At 36.9% G+C, this 24,616-nt stretch overlaps 1 protein-coding gene and 1 long non-coding RNA gene across 7 annotated transcripts in view; one reads left to right on the top strand and one right to left on the bottom strand.

Annotated features, from left to right (window-relative positions):
* asic2 (acid sensing ion channel subunit 2) overlaps window positions 1-24,616 on the bottom strand; it is a 666,602-nt gene that overhangs the window by 199,848 nt on the left and 442,138 nt on the right.
* On the top strand, window positions 2,411-5,945 carry LOC147845803 (uncharacterized). 3 transcript variants are annotated; one of them, XR_015480163.2, is made up of 6 exons: window positions 2,411-2,531; window positions 2,836-2,891; window positions 3,323-3,382; window positions 4,196-4,310; window positions 4,575-4,686; window positions 5,706-5,945. It is a non-coding gene; the product is annotated as an uncharacterized LOC147845803 (long non-coding RNA). The 3 variants fall into 3 exon arrangements; XR_015941969.1 differs by lacking the exon at window positions 2,411-2,531 and adding an exon at window positions 2,607-2,727; XR_015941968.1 differs by lacking the exon at window positions 2,411-2,531 and adding an exon at window positions 2,667-2,737.

The raw sequence follows: 24,616 nt of genomic DNA, 5'->3' as shown, positions 1-24,616 counted from the left end.
AATGAACTTCGTGGTTCATGAAGGCAAATATAGATTGTGTATTACTGTATGTGAAACAACAAGTGGGAAAACTAACTAACTAACTAAGTTTAGTTAGTTAAGTTTGTTAGTTAACATAATGAATGTATGGATTTAGTTAGAATGTTAATTTGTTGTTTATTGAATTATTTTTAACACTTAATCATCTATATGCAACTGTTTTTCATCTTCAAAACACAAATAGCATAAATCAAACTCCATTTAAACATTTAATCCAAGTTTTTTTTTTCAGAAAATGCATGATTACATGAATTGATAAAGCAATAATCTATAATAAAATTAAAAATAACAACAATACGGTTGAGCTTATCCCAGCAGGCACACAACATCATAAGACGTTAATATTAGGTTAGATTTAGATCATGACGTCAGGTGACCAAAATTCAATTTCTATCCAGCGTCTAAGGACATTGTTATTTTGGCATCAAATTACGTTGATATTTGGTTGATTTTAGGTTGTGTTGAAAAGTGACCAAAATCCAGCGTCTGATAGAAGTCATAGTGGTAAAGTCCACACAACGTCAAGGTGTAACATGATGATGTTGATATTTGGTTGATTTAAGGTTGGACATTAGACATTGACGTCGGCCTGACATTGGGTTCTGACATCAACCTGATTTTCATTTCCAAACAAAATCCTTGTCCCCACGACAATGGGTTATGTTCTGGTACAACGTCATTATGACGTCCTGTTGATGTCCTGTGCCTGCTGGGTATGTTTATGCTCGTCAATCAATGATTGTGTAAGAATAAAAGCCATATTAAATCTGTTCATCATATAAAGCAAATATGAATACATCAATAGCTGATTTAAGAGATCAAACTGCTTATTTCATACAGATTTATTCAATTATTCATTTTAATCTCTTTAAGAAGGCTATGAGTCATTGGGATGGAGAATATACACTTTGAGGGCCAGAAATAACACAATTATTATTATTATTATTATTATTATTATTATTAGTAGTAGTAGTAGTAGTAGTAGTAGTAGTAGAAGTAGCAGTTACAGAATTCTGGAGGCTATTAAAATGCTGTGATATATATACACTGTAAACGATTTCTGTTGTTTTCACGGTATTATACTGCATTTCTCAACAGTTGTTTACTGTATAAGCTGTGCACAGTGTGTTACTGTATATATTGCTGTTTTCACAGCATGATAATGTATTCTCAACATTTCCATACTGTGAACATGATTAACAGTATGCTACTGCAGATTTTACAATGAATTTGGGGAAAAAATCAGTTACTGTGCATCTAAATACAGTACTGCAAATGACCATGAAAAACTCTACACACACTTTATATTATTATTATGTTTATTTTTTTTGACAAAGTATTTTGTGAAGAAAAATAAAATAACCAGTTTCTTCAGACTGTTCAGTGCATAAAACTGTCCCCTGGTTTTCCATATTTGGGTGTACTGCACCTTAATTTTATAAGGTTAACATGAAAATATTAAATCATTTTTAATCAACATAACTTTGTGCTTAACCAAAACGTAAACTGGAACAAAAGTAATTGATTCATGAAACCAAAGTTAGCTTAAATGTCATAATGACCAGCCTGCTTTAGACGGATTCATGAGGTTAGGGCACCCGTCATCACCATGGAGGTCACATATCTCCGCATTTTCAAAACAATATTTTAAAATACCCACCATCTCTATAAATAAACCACAGACTTGAGTTTAAAACAACTACATTCCCGCATGAAAAACGGTTAAAACTAAATTTCATAACACATTCATTATAGAGCCATCTAAGACCGGGGCAAGTCTCACATGTCTAGCCGATTATAACCTCGTTTCGCCGGATACATGAGTGATGATGGACACCCTGGAGGTCAGAATCTCCGATATCGGCAAAGCACGCTTACAATTTACACATGATATCTATAAATAAACCACAGATTTAAGTTTGTAAGAACTACATTCTCGCATGAAACACTGTTAAAATTTCATTTCGTGACATATTAAACGCAATATTTATAATATTAGCTGGGCTTTCTCATCCGCCATTACCATTTGCTTGTTGATGTGAAAGGAATTCTGGGAGAAAAAAATATTAATTCTCAAAACACTTCAAACGAACTTTATTCGTATTGTCAAGTTCAGATATATGTAATAATTTCGCTGGTAAAGTGAATAAAAAACAATGTTACTATATTGTAATCAATATCACGTTTGCACTGGTTCGGTTCAGCACTCGAGCGACTCTGAATCGTATTGAACCGTTTGCTCGGGAATTATTTGATCACACGTGTTCACAAGCACATTCAGCAATATGCAATTAGTGTATAATTAGTGTATAAATGCGTGTGGCCAAGCAGTATAACTAAATAGTAATGAATCATATACAAAAAGGGATCTGTTTTTACTGTTCACTAAGGAGCCGATTCATAGAACCGAACGGACACGACTCGACATGCAGGCAACGGCTCTCCTAATTTGAAATTCACCTGTCGTCTTTCATCCAGCGAATTCATCCTCGGTAAGTGTTTTAAAGTCAAATTCTGTCCGTTAAAGGATTGTTTTATAAGTATTTCTGTGTATTGTGTGTGTAATTTAAAAGAATTAACCAAGTGACATTAGTTGTAGGTTCTTATGTTATGTCACGCTATCCGTTAACAAACGGTATTTTAAACAAGAAATAACAGACGCCAGGCGGTCATTGTAGTGTTTGCGAGGTATTGTACAGTAAGTTTATCTTGAGTGAGTTTTTGACCATACGTTAAGTTACCTGAAAAACATAACTTCAACTTATTGTAACTGCATTAATGAATTCTCTATTTCAGCACAACACTGAGATGAAGGCGAAGTCACCATGAAAAGTTAAACGTTTACCGTTAAGGTAAGCTCTGGTCTTCACATAGTCATTATGACTAAGCTATCATTATGGTATAATTTTTCAACTGTAAGTTAGTTATTTAAACTAAACTCATAATGAAATGAGTCTTAACTGTTTTATTAAATGGAGCTGAAAATTAAATGCAGTTGAATTATTTTAAGCTAACGTTAATATTAACAAAATACATAGTGTGTCATTAATTGTTACATTTAATTTTTGGTGTTCAGGTGTACCTGAGGTGAGTGTACGTTCTGAGTACACAGATATAAGCCAAAGTCATATCCATCCTAATCTAAGAGAAATTGATGGGGTCAGGGAATGATTTGGGTACAAATGTATTTAAACCCCATACAGATTGGTATGGTTTTACCATAGATTTAGATTAATTAATGTTAAGTCTTATTTTACTCTTATTATATTTATCTGTTTTTCAGCTACAGTGATTGATGTTGAAAAACTGATGCAACCAATCACTCCTCACTTGATTATTCAAGGTAATGTCGATGTCTTCCTCATTTTGATTAGATTTTTAAATGTCAAGTTGTTCACAGATTTGTTGTGAGGAGTTTCATGTACAACCTCTTTTTCTTCTTCCAGCAGTTCCTAAGAAAACTTTAAGAAAAAAAAAAACATCTGGTGTTAAAACAGCCACGGCTATGCTATTTGCCTACCAAGTGCTTAGTAAATATTAGACAAACATTTTTTTCTATAACTGTTGTCTTTGTGTTTATTAGCAATTTTACTGGGCATATGTGTTTGTTTTTTTTCAAACAGCCTGGAAACTGTAAGTTTAGTTCAATATGTTATTTTATGCTATTCATTTTTGTCTTAACATGGATTGCATGTTGAAGCTATCGTTTTATAGTGGGAAAATGTAAAAGAGAATCACTGAATACAATGGCATAATGATTCTGCTTGTTCACAGAAGGTACTTGATTTAGTTTTCCTCAAGCGACACATCAGTTTTTATGACTATTGCTTGACACTTGAATTGAAGGGACAGTTCACCCCAAAATGAAAATAATAGCATCTTTGGCATCCTCCACTTGTTTCAAAATAGTTATATATTTAATTTGTTCCGTTGAACACAAACTCGTATTTTTTAAAGAAATTTGGTTTAAACATGGATGTCAATAGTTACTGGTTACTAACATTCTTCAAAATATCTGCTTTTGTGTTTAACAGAAATTCAAACTAGTTTAAAACACGTGAAGTAAATAGTGGCAAAATAGTAAACTATTCCTTTAAATATTTTATTCTGAGACTTATTTATATGTGTCTTGTCTTTTGTCATATTGTCCTTCTAGCCCAGATTGTGATGGACCTGGAATGCGACACCAGTTACTCTTAAGACAAGAACCGAATAAAGCACAGATGTGGAGGTATTTGCAGCCAAACTAACTGGAGGGAAGGAACCTTTAGGTAAAAGCACCTGCTTTATTTAGATCTGAAGTATTTTATTTGACATAGAGATTTATTGTTTTAATTCTAATTTAAAGCAAACAAGGTTGAGCACCCCTGGTCTAAAAGCTCAAAAATGCTGTTTCCGTGATAAGGTTAAATGTAGTTTAGAAATAGATTCATTAGGATCAATGCTTAAAGTAAACATTTTCTTCTCTCTGTAGACCAAACATGTTTACTATCCCTCACATTTTAATAAATTGTTTCTGTTTTTGTTTCTTACAGTGTGGGTGAACATACTACCTGGATGTCCAACAAAGGCTGCACAAGAGCTCATTTGATAGCACATATTCTGTCCTGTCTACATCTCTGATGACCTGGAAGTGCTTCGACATCAGTGAGTAATACATCTTTATATTGTCATGCATACAGGATTTCTGTAAGCTTAGCTTTAATGTTAGTTTCTAATCAGCAGTGACTGTTTTAAAAAATTAAGTATTTAAATTATTCTCAACGTTTTACTGATGCTGTGCACAGTAACGTTATGATGATTTAGTTTGAGGAAATGTCACTAGAGGGTTTGTATAAAAAATAAATAAATAAATAAATTGTATGAAATGACTCGATAAAATGTTTATTTGTCTCGCTGACATGCCATCACTGCTGCATATTGAAATACAGTAATACGAATTGACAGCAGAATATTACCACAAACATTTCATGAAGTAGGCTAGACTGCTCTTTAGTTCTCTACTCAACTTTAACACATTTCCTCGTGTCGCTGAGCCTCTCTGCAGATTTTGCCAAAAATGAATGCTTAGTGATTACTTTGTTTTATGCAAACCAAATATCAGTAACTCATTAGCATTATTTTAAAAAATCACCCACGGCTTTCATGTTCTCTAACGCAATCTTATCTGTAAGTTAGAAGTGGATTTATACGTGTTAAAAGCCTAAAAGTATTTAATTAACATTAGTCACGTTAAATTAGATTATTTTTGTTTATTTAATTTTAAATATGTAGCCTCTTAAAGTGAGAATGAACTGCGTTCACCCCTCTTAAATTCGTGGAAGCACTAGTAGTGTGATCATGGAATCAGATATTCGAGCTATACAGAGTTGGACATTAAGTTAAGATGAGACTTTATTTTTTACACACCTGTGTGGACACCTGAATAGCAATCTTTAAGAACAATGCCCGCTGATCTTTTCCCCATTAACGTTAGTGTAATTGTGAATTGACAACAAACTGTATTTCACCAACAAAAACAATTAAAAAAACTGTTATATATATTATAACTGTTATATATATGTATAAAAAACAACAGTGCAGTGTTTCGTTTCTGAATGAATTAAATGGTTTGAGGGATGATTAGTTTTTACTTCAGTGATTGATTTTGCTTGTCATTTTTGCAGGATCATCAGAAGTGCTGCTGCCCTTTTTCACTGTCCCTTTCCACATCATTTGGCCTTCATCATTTCCTGTCTCGTAGCAGTATTTTCACCTGTTTTTAAAATTGTAATAATTTTTGATGCATTAATTGTTGACTGGTTTTAATGATCAATTGTTTATTAGTGTTCTGTTGCTTTGTTATATTGAATTATTGCTACTGTTTTAGCATGGTTTACACAATAAACCTTTATTGTGAAGTTAAAGTTTCAGTTTCTTTATTTTTCTTGTATTTCTTGAACAGTTAAAATAACACTTGTGCAATTTTTGAACATTTTTACCCATTATAAAGTAGCACTATTAAATAAAATAAAATAACATTTAATAACTGTAAAATACTATACAGTAATAATAAAAGTAACGTTAAAATACCGTAGTTCTTCATGGTAAAAATGTACAATAAAATACTGTTTTCAGTTTTGCAGTATGTGTATCACTACTGTAATTGGTGTTACAGTAAAAATCAACAACAGTAAAATGATGTATTACATTTTACAGTAAATGTAATACTAATGTAATTAGTATTACAGTAATGTTACCGTTTTATGAAATACAGCAGCTACTGGATAATTGTTGCCAGTAACTTACTGTTGATTTAACAAGAAATCGTTTACAGTGTATATATATATATATATATATATATATATATATATATATATATATATATATATATATCATTAGTGAATGTGCACTAGGTGAAATATTTTTTATTTCTTTAAGTCATCAAAGTCTCTCATGCCAAGCAAACAGCTTAATTTGGATTTACCCACATTTTTTATTTTAATGAGTTATTTCGAATCATAGTTTTTTTTTTCCTCCTCATTAGAACAAAACACTTCTGTAACCCCAATAACCTCTCCTGGACTGAACCTAAAACACAGAGTTTTCATGACTGACAAATGTGTTTATCAGTATAGTCCATTGCTGGGCCTTGGAGCACGATTGAGTTTTCAGAGATGAAAAAAAGCTCTAGAGGCCGTGGCATGTCTATTTGTTGTCAAAAAAAGCCTCCATGAGACATTCAAGCTCAAGGCTCTCAAGTTCCAGCCAAAGCTTGAAAACAAGTGAGAGATATTGAAATATCTTTGTGCCAGAACACATTTCAATATACAAGAGAGTTTGGGGTGAGGAAAGAATGGAAATGATGCAGAGAACAGACAGACGTCTCTAAATCAAATATTCTATCTGTGTATCTCAGAGGTGCTTTTTTGGGGTTTTTACCAGGTGAAAACTGGAGCATGATCCTATCTGGAGCGCAAAAAATTCAGGCAAATTCAGCACAGTTTCAAAGATTCCACACCGCCATTAATAATTCACATCTGAACCAAGGAGAAAAATACAAGTGATCAAATAAGCTTTCTAAGCGGTGCTTGTTACACGTGTGTGAAGATGATGCCCATGGGAGGGTTAAGACTGAACAGATGTAGTTTTGTTTTTGTGTCCAGGCTTTCCGTGAACGTGAGAAACTTTGAATAACCCTCGCACTGGGCTTTACCTTGCTTTCTCTCTATTTCCTTCTCTCTATGCATTTATAATAATCCTTCCCAAACTTTTAAAACTTCAAATGCTTCAGTGCTCAATATAAGTATTTGATCAAACTCATACAGTGAAGAGTAGATTAGTAATTTTAACACAGACACAGGCAAAAGCCCTTGAACACGTTTGAAAACAAACTATCTGATTGCTCAAATCAATAGAACTGGCATTGTTTTAATATTACAACGGAATTTAAAGTGTTTCTGAACTCCTGCGATTTCTTCTATGAGCCTAACAAAGCAGCCGCCTGGCTGATTTAACTGTCAAACTGTATTCACTTTGGTGCATTACACTTTGATATGAAAACATCTGCAGAGAACATAAATATAAATATGTCCTTATTTTCTCTGCACTTATTTACTGATCATCAGGCAACTCTTGCCTCATGTTACTTTTCGTCTCTTTTTGCTTCATGTTTCCACAATGTGAAATTCAACTGTGAGAGTAATTACACCAAATGAGTTTATTTCACTCAAATGTTACTGAAAGTTAAGTGCCATCTGAAATTTCCTTCTAAAATGAATGTTTTTCTCAGTCTCATATGTTTATGTTCAGCTATTTTACTTTTAAAGTGATGAAAATAACCTTTTCATTGTAATAAGATGAAATTGACTGAATTTTTTGTCCCGCCAGGTTTTATTTCACACCGACCACTCCCGCTCTATATTATGACTCTGCTCACCCACTGCCCGCCCCATTTTCTATGCTACCCGACCCGAACGTTCCCACTAAATTTAGATCTGGTTCCCAAAATCTAACGGTAAAATTGAGCACTAACATAAAAAAAGATAACAGATAAAAGTGTAGGTTGTGCACAGATTGTAGGCTAAATGTTTTGTTTGCCTCTGTGATGATACATAAGTGCCAACATAAACACGTTGGGTGAGGTTGTTATATATATGAGCAATATCACACGAGTAGTAGTGCGATATGGCTGTATATTGGCACTGGTGGGAGGCGACCATTGGCTCGAGGCCGCAGGCCCCCACTGCTACGAGTGTGATATTGCGTTTATACAACAGTTTGACGGCATAATATAAAAACAAAATCAAACATGGAAATTCTCAAAAACCCTTTTGTATGAGAAACAACTTTCTTTTGCCTCGGATTCAAATCATAAGCTGACAGTTAAACAGCCTAGCAAGCATCTTTTAAACTTTAGATCTGTAGTGTCTGCTTTTTGCTGGTTGTATGTGGGCGGAGTAATACACAAAGGGTAAAGAGGCTTTACGGGTGCTGATATTACTTAAATATATCACGGCTATATTATTTTACTCAAATTTCATTTCCATGTAATCATCAATTCATTTGAATCAATTTCATATTTCCAACGTTGTTTTTTAAATATCTTATATTTCAGATTTAATGATTAGTTGTTAGGGATGCACGATACTGTATATCTGCGGCCATATCGTTATCGGCCGATAAATGCTATTTTTAAGATTACTGTTATCAGTCCGATGTCAAAATTAGGCTGATATCTTTAAGTCGATAAATTGCATAATTGTACAGAACTGCCTGCCTCGCGCATGCGTGGGTGGAACTTGTTCAGACTTGTTCAGTGCACTATTACTGAGCTTTGCTCATATTGTTTATTCCTTCAAAGTCAGTCCTTTCTTCATGTGACACTGCTGTGCATTAATAACTCAGTAAGTAACCATATTCCTTATCATTGTAGATATGATACACAGATTGACCCGATCACCCCCTTCCCTAAACTCAACCGACAGTGTTTTCAAAAGAAATCCAGTAAAAGTAAAGCCCTTGCCTGATTTTTACCACATTTTCAGATCTTACCACATTCTCACTCTGTTATATACTTACTTATTTTATTTCTTGCCTTTTGGTTTTGTTTTACCCACTTTTCTGTAACCATTATTTGCTGGGGCTCAAGTCCACAGACGTATATGATGAGCTACTAGGCAAACTGAAAACAGCAGAAAAGCGTCCACATGGAGTTAAGCGGTCAGCTGGTAGTGTGAAAAGAAACAGAAGCTGTCAGCAGCATCACACCACCTCGTAGCGTTTGTTTTAAAGACGAAATGCAGCCATATGTTCCTCTGGCTACATAATTTACGCTGTCCAGAAATGTATATATGGGTATGTTTTCACAATGAGCCTGTGATAGGAAAAATGCTAATTTTAGAAGAAAATTTAAGAGGGTTTTGCATTTTAAGTCTTCTATTGTAAAAACTGATACGTGTCCTGGGGTCTCATTTATTAAACTTTGCATGGAGCTCCATTTTAAAAAGTGAATCTACGTTAAATTACATTTAAATTTATTTGTTAATGATTATGGCTCATATGATGATTTAAAAAGGGGTTTAATTAGGTCAGTATTGAAGTTACATATGTGCACTGTGCAGCTGTCCACATTCTCTCATCAAGTTTGTTTTTTTTTATAGATCACAACCTTTGCGTGGGAAGTTCCACATATATGTTTCCACCCCCATTTTGAGCATATGCCACATTTATACAATAAATTAGACACCATGGTCACTTTAATAAAATACATAGTCTAAATAAATCTAGATAAGGCAGGAGCTATAGATAATCTTTTTTTACATTTATGCATTTGGCAGACACTTTTATCCAAATCCACTTAAACAGCATTAAAGGTATAGATTTTAACAGTTCATATTTCCCTTTAATTAAACACACAACCTTGGTATTGCTAGCTATTTTGTACTAATCAGCATAGAGATGGCAGGGAAAATAATGTGGACAAGAAATGGAAAACACACGCACACCAAAAACATATGAAGCAGCATAAAAATGACAATAATTATAAAATTCATTATTTAGATTGTTTCCAGGATTCAAAGTAGCAGCAAATAAAAAAACGCTGTTGTCATAGTAACATTCCAGGTCAAGATAATTAGTAAATTACTTTGTCTTTCGTTGCTCCCATCAAGAAGTTAAAATAAGTACAATATGACTAGTAAGTGCCCTTCTCTCTCCATAGTCTCCACTTCAAATGCTCTGACACTCATTAGCTGATTATATTAAGTGGAAATTCAACTTTACATCACATGCATATTTGCATCAGAATCAATGTTAATTTATTCATTTTTATTTTCGGCTTAGTCCCTTTATTAATCAGGGGTCGCCACAGCGGAATGAACCGCCAACTTATCCAGCATAATAACCCAACACAGGGAAACACCCTTACACATTCTTTCACACTCATACACTGCAACCAATTTAGCTTATTCAATTCACCTGTACCACATGTCTTTAGACTGTGGGGAAAACCGGAGCACCTGGAGGAAACCCAACGCGAATACTGGAAGAACATGCAAACTCCACACAAAAAATGTCAACTGACCCAGCCGGGGCTCAAACCAGTAATCTTCTACCCACTGCGCCACCGTGATGCCCAATGTTAATTACAAACATAATAATACTAACTATAAAAATATTATAATTAATATAAAAATTAGTTAACAATAAATATTAATAGGAAATTAATATATAATGGGATTTACCATGGACTATCACATGATGTTACTGACAATGGTTTGGTTCATGATGATGGCAGAAAACGTTCATATACACACACTGCATATTGGCTGTGTATATGCATCTGTATAGTGATATCTCAATTATGCAAAATATTGGTTTTAATTACATTAATGCAATCAAAGTGGAATAGCTTAGCCTAGTCAAAATGTCAGTAAAACTAGATTTTAAATGATGGTGAAGTAAAAAATATACTTATATGTATGGATAATTATGTTAAAAAAATCTCTACTTCTATAATGTGTAGTTTTACTATCTTAAAGGTAAAGATTGTAATATATAGTTCATTGAGTTCTATAAGTAAGTCAGTCTTAAGAAGAGCTGATTTAGAAATGCCTGGGCACTACCAAAACATCATTTACAGTTGTCTACCCAAATCTATCAATCGCTATCCTGCTCAACCAATGGGTGGAGTTTTTGAGAGTGGCTATGACAGACTGAGCCAGAGGGTGTTTAGTCACCATTACAAGTTACAAAGAGAAAGTAAATCAAGATTCTCTTTCAGAAGTGTAAGCCAAAAATGAAAGATAGCAAAACAGACAATAGTGTAAAGGTGGCAATTCAAATTTGACTGTTTGGGTTTCAATCGAGATGCCACCTGTAGAGTTTCTTCTGGGCATGTAAAACAGCTCAAGTTTTTGCTACACATTTTACCTTTTTAATGTAAAACCCAACAAAAACTAGCATATAATCTTAATAATATGAATTTACATGGTAAGTATAAAAGGTGCTAGCAAAAGCTACTTGAAAACATGCTATTTTTGTATGCTTCTTCTATTGGTAGTGCTATTAGTAGCACAAAGAGCTTAACTTTATTTTGTTAGTACAAATATAATTAAATAAAACATGTAAAATAAAAAAGATAAGATATTAACTCATATTTGGAGTTCTATTTATTAGACTTTATTCATGTTCCTACTCTCTTCAAGACCTCATTTGACTGCATACAAGATGTATATATTACTCAAGTCAAACATCAACCCTTCCGGCTAAGACCCAGGCCACACAGGATGTCATTACAGGTAAATCACTCGCCCACTAACATCGGTCCCACTCAATAATTCACCACCATATCTGAAAGCAACATGCATGCACGACAAACCACTCTTCTTCCTTACAACCAATCGATCAGTTCAACATTTGAGCCATATATCCATCAACCCCACTGACCTGGACGCCCGAGGGTGATAAAAGCCAGCACCTTCGCACACGAGAGGAATTCGGATAGTAGCTCAACCTCTCTCATTGATCTTATACTGAGCGCTGATTGATCATTTCTACGTGCAGCTTCAGGTTTGATGTAATTAAATGCGCTTTAATGAGATTCCCCAGGCCATCAGTGGATCATCATACTGTAAGCAAGAGAGCAAGCGGGTAGGTAATAAGGCATACATTTTTAACATGCTATAGTCACAGATCAAAAGGTTTACATATCATCTCAGACAGGGCAGACGACATATTTTCAGACAAGAGCGAGTCAAAATGTCAAAAATGAGACTGGTTGAAATGCACAAGAAGGTGACAAGGTAATTCGGAGTAAAAGGCAAGACAAGTGATCCATCTACAATTTCTTTACACCTTTACTCAAGACTTTGAACCGAAAATTGTAGCCAAGCGTGTCAAATCTTTAAGACACTGACAATGACGGAAAGAGATATGAATCAGACGACTCAAAACCATGGACCAGTGAGTTTAACCCAGCATGACACGATTATGTCACCTCTGTGTGTATGTTTGTGTGCGTGTGTTTGACACCACTTGACTTTATGAAACTCTGAACTTGCAAACTTTAAAGAGCAGAAAGTTAGGGGAAAGATATTACACAACCATGGCAACAAGAAACCAGCTTAAAATACTCTAGACAACAAACATCCTCAGTCTCAGCACAAACAGATGAAATAAAAAATCTCACGAAATAAGCACAACTTATTTGGTCATTATTTATTTATTTTCAATTTTTCCCAATCCAGGTTTACATTTTCTGATTTCGTCTAAAATCTAAACTAAAGCATTAAACAAAAGAGTTTGACAAAGTTAATCGCAAAATGAAACAATTTATTCATTGTTAGTATTTGTATTATCAGTATTAGAGGTGGAAGTAATATCAATAGTATATAGAAACATTGAAATGAAATTAGTTTTACTTTTAGAATTAAAATTCATTTAGATTTAAGAGTTCCCACTTAGCTGATGATTGATTATCAGCTTGTTTGATATGCTGTCCCAGGAAAGAGGACTGAGCTCAAAAGATCCTCGAGCCCTGGACTCCCTCCCGTTTGTAGCGCGAGAAAGGAGGTTGAGCTCAGATGGATCCCTAGAACTCCCTTTTATGTCAAATCACAAAATGCTTTGTGAGGAAAAATCAGGAGCAAGCAAGAGCATGAGGGTAATCCAAAACCATAGTCAAGGTCACATAAAAAGAGGTCAATAGTGGTAAAACAACATACACATAGAGCAAAATAAGGGTCAGGAAACATGGCAAGGTTAGACTAGACTAGGGTATGCTTTGTAATCGTTTAGACCAACAAGACTCCACAAAGTGTGAAGTAATGTTAGGTGTATTTATAGTCCAACTAATCAGTCTTCAAGAGCTACAGCTGAGTGTTTGCAATCAAGGGCAATCTGGGCCAGGTGTGTGAGTGCCGGGAATGATGGGATTTGTAGTTTATTTCAGTCGCAGAATTGGTGATAGTAAGTGTTGTCCAGCGATCTAGATCTGGTGATTGTGACAGGGGTCTTAATAATTGAATAATTCACAGTGAAAGTGAATGCATTTTCTTTAATATCACATTGATTTATAGTTCAAAGCACACACATTAGTTACACTAAAACTAATATATTTTTAAAGTACTTTAACAATAATTGTATAAAATGTATCATTTAATATTTTCACCATTTCACTCTAAAAATATCAGTGTTTTCTGTATTTTGAGGTTGTTGTTTATTTATGCATTATGGGACCTTGATCTTTCCTCCAACAAAAGTCAGGGGAAAAAATTCTGAAAATGCGACTTTGAATTAATATACTGTATTGTCTGGGGGTGGCACGGTGGCGCAGTGGGTAGTGCTGGCACCTCACTGCAAGAAAGTCGCTGATTGGAGTCCCGACTTCAGTTCTGTTCTCCCTGTGTCTGCATGGGTTTCCTCTGGGTGCTCCGGTTTATCCAACAGTCCAAAGACATGCACTATAGGAAAATTGGGTAAGCTAAATTGTCTGTAGTGTATGTGTGTATGTCCTGGACCTCCAGGTTGGGGGTTGAGCATAAGGCTAACAACCCACCTTGTAAAAATTAGATGTTATGACCAACATGGTGGGGCTAAATATCAACTTAAATTTAAATGGCCCTGGGAGTGAGTGAGTAAGTAAGTAACTATACTGTATTGTCTGAGTTGGAGTTATAAATTACAGTACAAAAAGCTTGTAATAATCTGACAGTACCTTTTATTGTTTTTTTACAGGCTTAGTTTTCTATATGTTATTTATTATAGATTAAATTGTTTTAAACTACTAAAATGTCAAAAACAGTCACTTTGTTAAACTGCAAACTCAATCCAATTCGTAACCATAAATGCAGAGAAAAACAATACATCACAAAATACGAAACATGTTTATGGAAATAATACAGAAAATACAAAAATATTTGATATTCTTTTACAGCATTTGCTAATTTACTATTATCCAATTAGAAGGATTTTACAATCTGTACAATGTATGAATATGCCTTGCATTCGCAAGACTTTATAATAGTAATAAAGTTAAATGATCTTAATAATAGGGTTTACGTGCTTGATTTCCCAAGCAAAAGACAAAAAGCATGAGAAAAATAGCAAAATCACAAAGAAAGTCATTATTTTTGTGGTTCTCGGCAGAGACTCCAGTGAGAGTGTTTTGGTTAATAGGGTGAGGCCACCTGAGACTGCATTGCAGACACAAATTGAGTTCTCTGTTTGTGTTTGTGTGAACACTTCAGATATGTTTGTGAGGGACAGAACTTAAAAGCCAGTGTTTTAAATAAGTCAACAGACCTAATTTCAATCTCATGTCACTCTCATTTAATAACAAAACCCCCCATCAAAAGCCACTAACGCTTGATGACAGAAATATTAGCACATGCACCTCAAATGCAAGCCAATAAAGGCATCCTGGAAGTCTATTACTTATAGATTTTTTTCTACAGTAGTTCTTTGCTGTAGTTTAAAGTGAAACCTAATTTAAGTTCATCTACCCTTTTGTGTCTGTATACAGGTCTTGCTGTTCCCTCACTGGCTCTCAAAGAAAAACTCTGAAGCCACAAGATCACAGAAGGTGCCACTGTCAAATCGGCAGTATTTTTCGGGTAATGCTTGTCTCTGTGTGTGTGCTGTCTGCAGTGTCCCTCGGCTATTTAGGAAAGAAAAGAACATCTGTGAACGTCTGCTGGCATGATCGCTACATGTCTCCGGCTTACTGTCATGCGTGCAAGTGCAATGTGTTTTTAAGAGTGCTTTGGCGACTTTTTTTTGGCCTTTTCTAATTTATTTTATTTTTATCACAACAACCCAGAATGCCTGAAACCTCACAGGTGTTGTGTAAGACATCATCGTATTTATAGAAATGCATGTCACATCCTGCAGAGGGAGGTGAGGTTATGGGTTTAAATGAACCGGGAATGTGATTGGAATGAGTAAACGCCATTTTCGGGACACGCCTCATTAACTCTGAAGGATAGCGGATATGTTCTGAACACCTCAGCTAAAACACACACTGCCCTTTATTGTGTATTTTAACTGACATCAGAGGAAAGACGGTCATTTCTCACTTCTCACTCAATTGATTGTAATGTTAATCGATGCTAATCCCACAAGGCCAGTGAATCAACATCTGTGGCTGTGAGTGCTTGCAAATTTAGACGTGTGTTTAAACTTAGGAAAATACAGTACAGCAGAAGCACTTAACACTAATTACACACTTTTATTTTATTTATTTATTAATTTATTAATTAATTTATTTGTTTGTTTGTTTGTTTGTTTGTTTGTTTGTTTGGTTGTTTGGTTGGTTGGTTGATCTCATCATTAGTTGAAATAACCTGCAAATAAATGCAAATAAAAGGCTGAAAATTATCAAAGGCATTCGTTTTTATTGAAAACAAAGTCTTTGCAAATGTAAACTTAGGATTACACAGAATGACGCTACCACTAACACTAATAACTCATTTTATTTTAATTTATTTTATTTTTTAGCTTACAAATAAATGCTTTAAATTTTTTTATTATTATTTAAATAATTTAATTTAATTTAATTTAATTTATTTTTATTTTATTAGATTTTTTTCTATGTTATGTTATTTTATTTTCTACTAGTCTGTTTTCCTGTTTGATAATAACCAATCATCAAAAATTGAAATAACCTGTAAATAAATACAAGTAAAAGGCTGAAAATTATCAAAGGCATTTGTTTTTATTGAAAACAATATTTTTTTTGCGAATGTACACATGTTTAAATTTAGGATTATAGAATGACATTAGCACACCTTAACACTAATAAATAACTATATTTTATTTAATTGTATTGTTTTTCATTTATTATTATTATTATTATTATTATTATTATTATCATTATTATTAACATTATTATTATAGAAATTATTATTATTATTTTTTTATTAACATTATTATTATTATTATTATTATTATTGCAACGCAGTGGCGTAGCTGTCGTTTCACAGCAAGAAGGTCGCTAGCTCGAGCCTCGGCTGGATCAGTTGGTGTTTCTGTGTGGAGCGTGCGAGGTGTGTTTCCCAGAGATGGGTTGCAGCTGGAAGGGCATCTACTGCATAAAAAACATGCTGGATAAGTTGGCGGATAAGTTGGCGGATCATTCTGCTGTGGCAACCCAGAATTAATAAAGGGATTAAGAAGAAAAAAAAATGAATTAATTATTCCATTATTATTATTATTTATTCATTCAATCATTCATTTTCTTTTGCCTTAATCCCTTTATTAATACAGGGTCGCCACAGTGGAATGAACCGCCTATCATTTTTATTATTTTATTATTTATTTTATTTTATTTTTCCCTTGTCTATATTTTCCTTATTGAGCTCGGTGAATTGAAATAACTTGCAAATAAATACAATTAAAAGGCTGAAACTCGTTTATTAAAAGAGTCATTTGGAATTATTTAATTATTCTGCAATTCTACAGCCTGGACCACTGCATGCCAGACCTTACACAATCGAAACCTAATCCTAAGAATTAACTTTAACCCTCTAAGTCTAGCCATCACACTAAAAGAAAAGATAATAAAATAAAATAGAAAAGAAAAAAGTCAAAAAAAGAAAATAGTTTTAGACATTCCAAGTCATTCAAAGTCATATATGACTTTACCATCTACAAACGATTTCAAGAGAATGTGTTGCTATTTTCTGCTTCACACAGCGACCACACTTGTCCCTGTGCAGTAGAGTGTCACAGTCAAATAGGGATAGAGAAAAAAAAAAAGCTCATTGGAGAAGTAAAAGCACAACAACGTTCTGAACTCCCTGTGTGAGCTGAGCCTTGCTAATGGCCTCAGCAAAATGCCACGGTTTCAAACAGTGAAAAGTGCCTTGCTCAGAAAGCTGAAAATGGACCACTATTAGCCATAGAGTTAAACACTAAAGGACATTTTCTTCCCCTTCCCCCAAAGAGCACATCTATCAGCACTAATAGCTTGTGACGTGTACAGGCCGAGCTTCAATATGTGATATTACTGTATTAAAAAAGGATGATCGAGAGCCATTATAGGGTTGGAGTCAGGAAGCATAAGCATTATAATAGCAGAAACAGCCATTCAGAAGCACCATGGACAGTACATGTTGATGAATATGCACAAGACAGGAGACGTTTTCATGGACACGCACACAATCAGATCTTGAGCACCATGAACAGCACATGTACATAAATCTAATCTCCAGTAGCACAGACAGCACATTTGCATGAATACACACAAGCTCATATTTTGCACCATGGACAGAGATCATACTCACAGATAGACATACATCAGATCTTGAGTACTGTGGAAAGAACATGTATGCATGGACACACAAATACACACAAACAAGCTAATCTTCAGCACCATGGACAGTGCACATAAACGGGCACATGCATAATTTGATTTTCAGCACCACGGACAGTGCATGTGCATGAATATGCTGAAGCTGATATTCAGCACTACGGACAGTGCACTTACAGTGCACCATGGACAGCAGCCGAACACATGCATAAAGTCAGAGTGAAAAAAAGATTTAAAATTCATTCTGTTCAACATATATAGTAGGCCCGTAGGCAGGAGGGGGTTCAAATGGTTTGGAAGACCCACCCTTTATTGATAAAGGTCCAGAATTTGTCCCATAAATGAGCTTATTTGTCCTATTTCGACTGATATTCCATCATGGTAAAAATAATTTTAACATGGTGAAAAAGCCTTTAAGACCAAACAGAATCCTCTGTTGGCTGTTGCTGTCAGTGTGACTTCTAATCAGTTTTGGCCAATGCTAATATATATATATATATATATATATATATATATATATATATATATATATATATATATATATATATATATATATATTATTTTATTTTATTTATTTTTTATTTTTTTCCACAAGTCCAACATCCAGCTGTGCAAGAAAACACAATCTGATGTAAAAGAAGTCATCTGTATTGTTGGGGAAAACATTTTACAAGTAACTTTTATTGTAAACCTTAGACCTTATTCTTGACACAAGAAAATGACCAAAAAAGGCATGAAGCACCAAAAGTGGCCCATATTAAAAGTGATTTTAATACTATTTCGGCTAAAATAGTAAAAAAAGTGTGGTTATGATGACCATCCGACAAGCTAATTCAGATTAGTGCTTAAAATGTAAGTAAAACGCATTATTTAAATTTTATAATTGAATAGAAACTGACCATAGGAGAAATAGTTGTGCCCAACTGAGCCTGGTTTCTCTCGAGGTCTTTGGTCAAGTTTTTTCCTCACCGCTGTCCCCACTGGCTTGCATGGTAAGGGATCTGTAGAGCTACGCATCTATTAGAGTGATTTTTGAAGGATCATGTGACTCTGAAAACTGAAGTAATAAAGCTAAAAGGCATCTTTAAAATGACTGGAATAAATGGTTAAGTTAAATGATAAACTACTTTTGAACTTTTTTTGTGTGTGTGAAAGCTTTTAATAATTTTACAATTTATACTGTATTTTTGATTAAATAAATACAGCCTTAGTGAGTGGGATAGCTTATTTTAAAAAACATTTATCCTACTGACCCCAAACTTTTCACCGGTAGTGTATAAATGTTTTAAAATGTTTCTAAATTTAACTCAAGCCTATAAAGTGTCACGTTAGCAAGATCAAACAGGAACAAAAAGTTGCGGATCCAAGTGCAGTTTTAATTACAATGTGCATCAAACAGAAAAACAAGGTGTTCAAAGTGCAAAGTACAAATAAACAATAAAACAAGAAACACAAAACAGAGACAGGGCTCAGGAATCAGAAAATCTAAACTTACAGGAACACGGAGACAAGATGGACAAACGACGCAGTGACAAACAGAGGTGAAATGGTTGTATAAATAGTCCAGGAAATTAACAGGAAACAGGAACAGCTGTGAGCCAATCAGTGTACGTGGACCGGGTGTAATGCGCATGGTATGTATGAACTTGTAGTCTTTTGGGCGCTGTAGTCAATTCTCAAAGTCTGTGAACTACAGCGCCCTCCGGTGGTCACTGACCATCATGACAGTACCCCCTCTTTAAAGAGCGGCTACCAGACGCTCCCAGAACAGTCCAAGGGGGGGGGGGGGGGGGTGTTGTTAAGCGGAGCAGGAACAAGGGGAGGGATGGGAGGGTCAGACCAGGGTAGGTCCATGGGTCAGGCGCCCCAGCAGGAAGCCAGGGTGCAGCCGGAGAATCAGTCCCAAACAGTGGGAAGGACCACCAGGGAGGGGCGGGAGGGATGACCCATGGATGATCCCGCAGGAGACACAAGGCAGGAGGTTTTAGGAGAGCCGGCTGGAGAGGCAACTGGACTGGAGCAGGCGGAACTGGAGGTAGCTGGACTGGAGCCGACGGGACTGGGGGCAGCTGGACTGGGGTCGGCGGGACAGGAGGCAGCTGGGCTGGAGCCGACGGGACAGGAGGCAGCTGGGCTGGAGCCGGCGGGACTGGAGGCAGCTGGGCTGGAGCCGGCGGGACTGGAGGCAGCTGGGCTGGAGCCGGCGGGACTGGAGGCAGCTGGGCTGGAGCCGGCGGGACTGGAGGCAGCTGGGCTGGAGTCGGCAGAGCAGGGAGCCCGAGCGAGGTCGGCAAATCAAGGAGCCGGACTGGAACAGGCAGGGCATGGAGCCGGACTGGGGCCGGCAGGGCAAGACGTCTGGGAGGTGCCGGCAGGGCAAGACATCTGGATGGTGTTGGTAATGCCAGGAGCCGGGCTGGGGCCGGCAGGGCGAGGAGCCGGGCTGGGGCCGGCAGGGCGAGGAGCCGGGCTGGGGCCGGCAGGGCGAGGAGCCGGGCTGGGGCCGGCAGGGCGAGGAGCCTGGGTGGCGCCGGTAAAGCCAGGAGTCGGACTAGAACTGGCATTGTGCTGCGCTCTGGGGCTGGAGCCGACACTGGCGGGCGCTCGGGGGCTGGAGCCGACACTGGCGGGCGCTCGGGGGCTGGAGCCGACACTGGCGGGCGCTCGGGGGCTGGAGCCGACACTGGCGGGCGCTCGGGGGCTGGAGCCGACACTGGCGGGCGCTCGGGGGCTGGAGCCGACACTGGCGGGCGCTCGGGGGCTGGAGCCGACACTGGCGGGCGCTCGGGGGCTGGAGCCGACACTGGCGGGCGCTCGGGGGCTGGAGCCGACACTGGCGGGCGCTCGGGGGCTGGAGCCGACACTGGCGGGCGCTCGGGGGCTGGAGCCGACACTGGCGGGCGCTCTGGGGCTGGAGCCGACACTGGTGGACTTTCTGGGGCGTGAGCAGTTCTGTTCCTACGCCTCCTCCGTCTGGTGGTTTGAGATGGGAGAGCATAGTTAACAGGTGAGGGAGCTTGCTCTGGAGCTGGAGCCGACACTGGCGGGCATTGTGGGACTGGAGCAGACACTGGGGTTCCACACAGTTCAAGCAGGCTCTCCAGAGGCTCAGAAAAAGGTGATCTTCGGACAGCCCGACGCGGATAAGGACGCAACTCCAACCCAGCCTCTCTCCTCCTTCCCATAGATACATCAGCCGGCCCTGAAAATATCCCTCTCTGTTGCCCTACACTCAGACCGCCCTCCTGAGGGTTCTCCTCCTTCAGGGCAACAGAGAGAGGGGAGCCGGAGATTAATAAGGCCACCTCAATGAAACGATAAAGGTTCCAGTCGTCCTCGTATGGTGGCATGAGGGAACGAACTGGTTCCAAAAGTCCTCCCCGGAAAAACATCATCAGCAAAAGATCACTGTGAGAGCTCTTCGGGGCTAGCTCCAAAAACTCCTTTATATAACGCTCTATTGAGCGGTTACCTTGTTTTAACAGCATGATGCTATTGTCTGCTGGATCCATAATGTGACTGCGTCGTTCTGTCACGTTAGCAAGATCAAACAGGAACAAAAAGTTGCGGATCCAAGTGCAGTTTTAATTACAATGTGCATCAAACAGAAAAACAAGGTGTTCAAAGTGCAAAGTACAAATAAACAATAAAACAAGAAACACAAAACAGAGACAGGGCTCAGGAATCAGAAAATCTAAACTTACAGGAACACGGAGACAAGATGGACAAACGACGCAGTGACAAACAGAGGTGAAATGGTTGTATAAATAGTCCAGGAAATTAACAGGAAACAGGAACAGCTGTGAGCCAATCAGTGTACGTGGACCGGGTGTAATGCGCATGGTATGTATGAACTTGTAGTCTTTTGGGCGCTGTAGTCAATTCTCAAAGTCTGTGAACTACAGCGCCCTCCGGTGGTCACTGACCATCATGACAATAAAGCATTAGTTTTTACTTTACTTAAAAAGTGAACAAATGCATTGTAACTTGGAACTATTAAGTTGCCAACTTAATTAGCATAATTTTGTAGATAATTAATTTACATTATACTTTTAAGGCAGTGAATTTACTCCCTTCTTTATGTAAATTATACAAAAGTCTTGCTTTAAGTAAAGCCAACTAATTGCTTTTTTTCATGGTAGAAAACTCAAAATACTATAGCAGAATAGCAGAGTTAAGAAAAGAAAACTTCCTCCAAATCTAAGTTGCATAAAAATAATAAAATAATAAATAAAAAACTTTTTGGGTTTGGGAATAATGGATTTTGATGGACGTGAAGAAAAGGGGAACATATGAAGAAGTCGACCAAAGGTTCCTGAAAACATGTATTCTTAACAGGAAGAGGCTTCCATAGAACATTAACAAGCACAGCAGTTCTCTCTCCATTGCTATACAGCATCACTCAAAGCTAAAGAAAGAAAGAGAACGATGAACGGGTAATAAGGGAACGCTGAGGAGGAAAAGCTGTGGGAGCTCAAAAAATCAGATCAAGAGTAGATGCAAAGGTCAAGGTCAGAGTTATGTGGCTGGGAAATGGATGTGAAGTGTTCGTTTGTCTTAAGTGAAATCAATAAAACGGTGAATCACTGTAAAGAGCTTTCCCCCCCCACACACACATACGCGCACACACACACATATACACACACTCCTTCAGGCAGTTGTATGATTGCCAAGTGGACAGCCACCATGCATCCTAAAAGTGCACAGATGTAAAACCCAAGATGTAAAACCTAAGCACAGTAACCTTAAATCTGCATATTCAAAGAATGTAATAACATGCCTTTCATACTCTTATCACAGTCTAGCTTTTTATTCATTATAGTTTTATTTGTTTTGTGTTTTTACACCCCATTAAGCCATTGTGTGACAACAACTGCTAGTGGAGTCTCTATACTGATTAAATGGAGTGAAGCTGGATGAAATGTAGAAGCAAAAGAGAGTGAAAGCACTTGGGCTGTAAGATATATAGCGTGAAGATAATACAGCTTTTAAAGAAAAGGATTGATGGAGTACAATGTGTGCTTCACTATGTTTTATGGCTTGTTTGTATGTGAGCTTAATATAAACACTTGGCTATTTTAGCTCTTTGTCCCTTTAAGACAGGGGTCACCAATCTCGGTCCTGGAGGGCCAGTGTCCTTGCAGGGTTTAGCTCCAACTTGCTTCAATACACCTGCCAGGATGGTTCAAGTATACCAAGTAAGAGCATGATTAGCTTGTTCAGGTGTGTTTGATGAGGGCTGGAGCTAAAATCTGCAGGACACCGGCCCTCCAGGAACAAGTTTGGTGACCACTGCTTTAAGACATGCCTATACCCACTTGAAAAGACAGAGATTTACGTGAATAAATTTACGGTAAAATATCTGTAGCATGTTGAAATGTGAGGGCAACATAGTGATTCAGTGGTTAGTACTGTTGCTTCACACCAAGAAGGTCGCAGGTTCGAATTCCAACTGGGTGAGTTGGCATTTCTGTGTGGAGTTTGGTTTTCTCATGTTTGCATGGGTTTCCACTGAATGCTCCAGTTTCACCCACAGTAAGATACAGGTAAATTGAGTAAACTAAATTGGCCGTAATGAATGTGTGTGCATACAAGAGTGTAAGCGTGTTCCCCAGTACTAGGTTGCAGCTAGAAGGGTATCCGCTGTGTAAAACAGATGCTAGATAAGTTGGCAGTTCATTCCACTGTGGCAATTCCTGATGAATAAAGGGACTAAACTGAAAGAAAATTAATTAATGAATGAATGAAAGTTGTAATGTATGGTTCAAGAAAAAAAAATATGACATTAAAAACTTACATTGATTAGTTGATTGGTTGATTGGTTGGTTGATTGATTGATTGATTGATTGATTGATTGATTGATTGATTGATTGATTGATTGATTGATTGATTGATTGATTGATTGATTGATTGATTGATTGATTGATTGATTGATTGATTGATTGATTTCTGTATATTTAATATCCAAAGCAGACAGCAAAATGGGACCTGTTTTTCTTTTATCCAGTACAGCTGGCTAAACGGAGGTCTGTAATCTAGGTCTGTATAAATGTATTGTGTTTATTGTATTTAAACAGGTTTTGATATTGGCACACTTAGCATTACCAGAGGATTTACTGCGAATATGTCTGTAGAGAGGCATATGTTTGCTGACATTGACGATGATGAAAGGTTGTGTGGAAAGCTCTTATGCAAATATGGTTCTGTACTTTGTTATTTAGTTAATAGCATACTCCAATATCACTAACAAAAGAGGTTAATAACAGGTTCATGTTCAAATGCATGCTTGTAAATTAGGCAAAGTTTTACCAGAACCTAAATTATTACAAGAGCTGCCCATAATAGTCTAATAACTGATAGTCAATGAGAAGAGCTGACTAAATTGTTCAACTAAATATTAATTAATCATTTAATCACATTTTGTGAACTTGAGTAAAAAAAAGAAGAAAAAAAAGAAACATCAAATATTCTGAAATTATATGTAACATGCAGGCACATTAAAAGCTGCAGAGATGACAATCCAGTCAGCGTCTTTGATTCCATCTTTAAAGCAGAAACCGCAAAAAGGCACAATTTTTTTACAACTTAAAATGTTAATGCAGCCTCCATAACGGTTACACTAATAATCATTATTCATGATAGGCAAAATTGATATAGGTACTGTATAATATCCTGTTTTTGATTTTGTTTTGTTTTTTTTACTATTTTGACAACAAGGGTTGTAAATAACCTGGGATGCACTGATTTTAATAAATACAGATGTGTCTATTTAACATTCAACAACTG

This window comes from Danio rerio, chromosome 3 (assembly GCF_052040795.2).
Source record: "Danio rerio strain M-AB ecotype USA chromosome 3, GRCz13ab, whole genome shotgun sequence".
NCBI lineage: Eukaryota > Metazoa > Chordata > Actinopteri > Cypriniformes > Danionidae > Danio > Danio rerio.
Note: the sequence above shows the minus strand (reverse complement) of the source record. Positions and strands in the feature narration are given on the sequence as shown.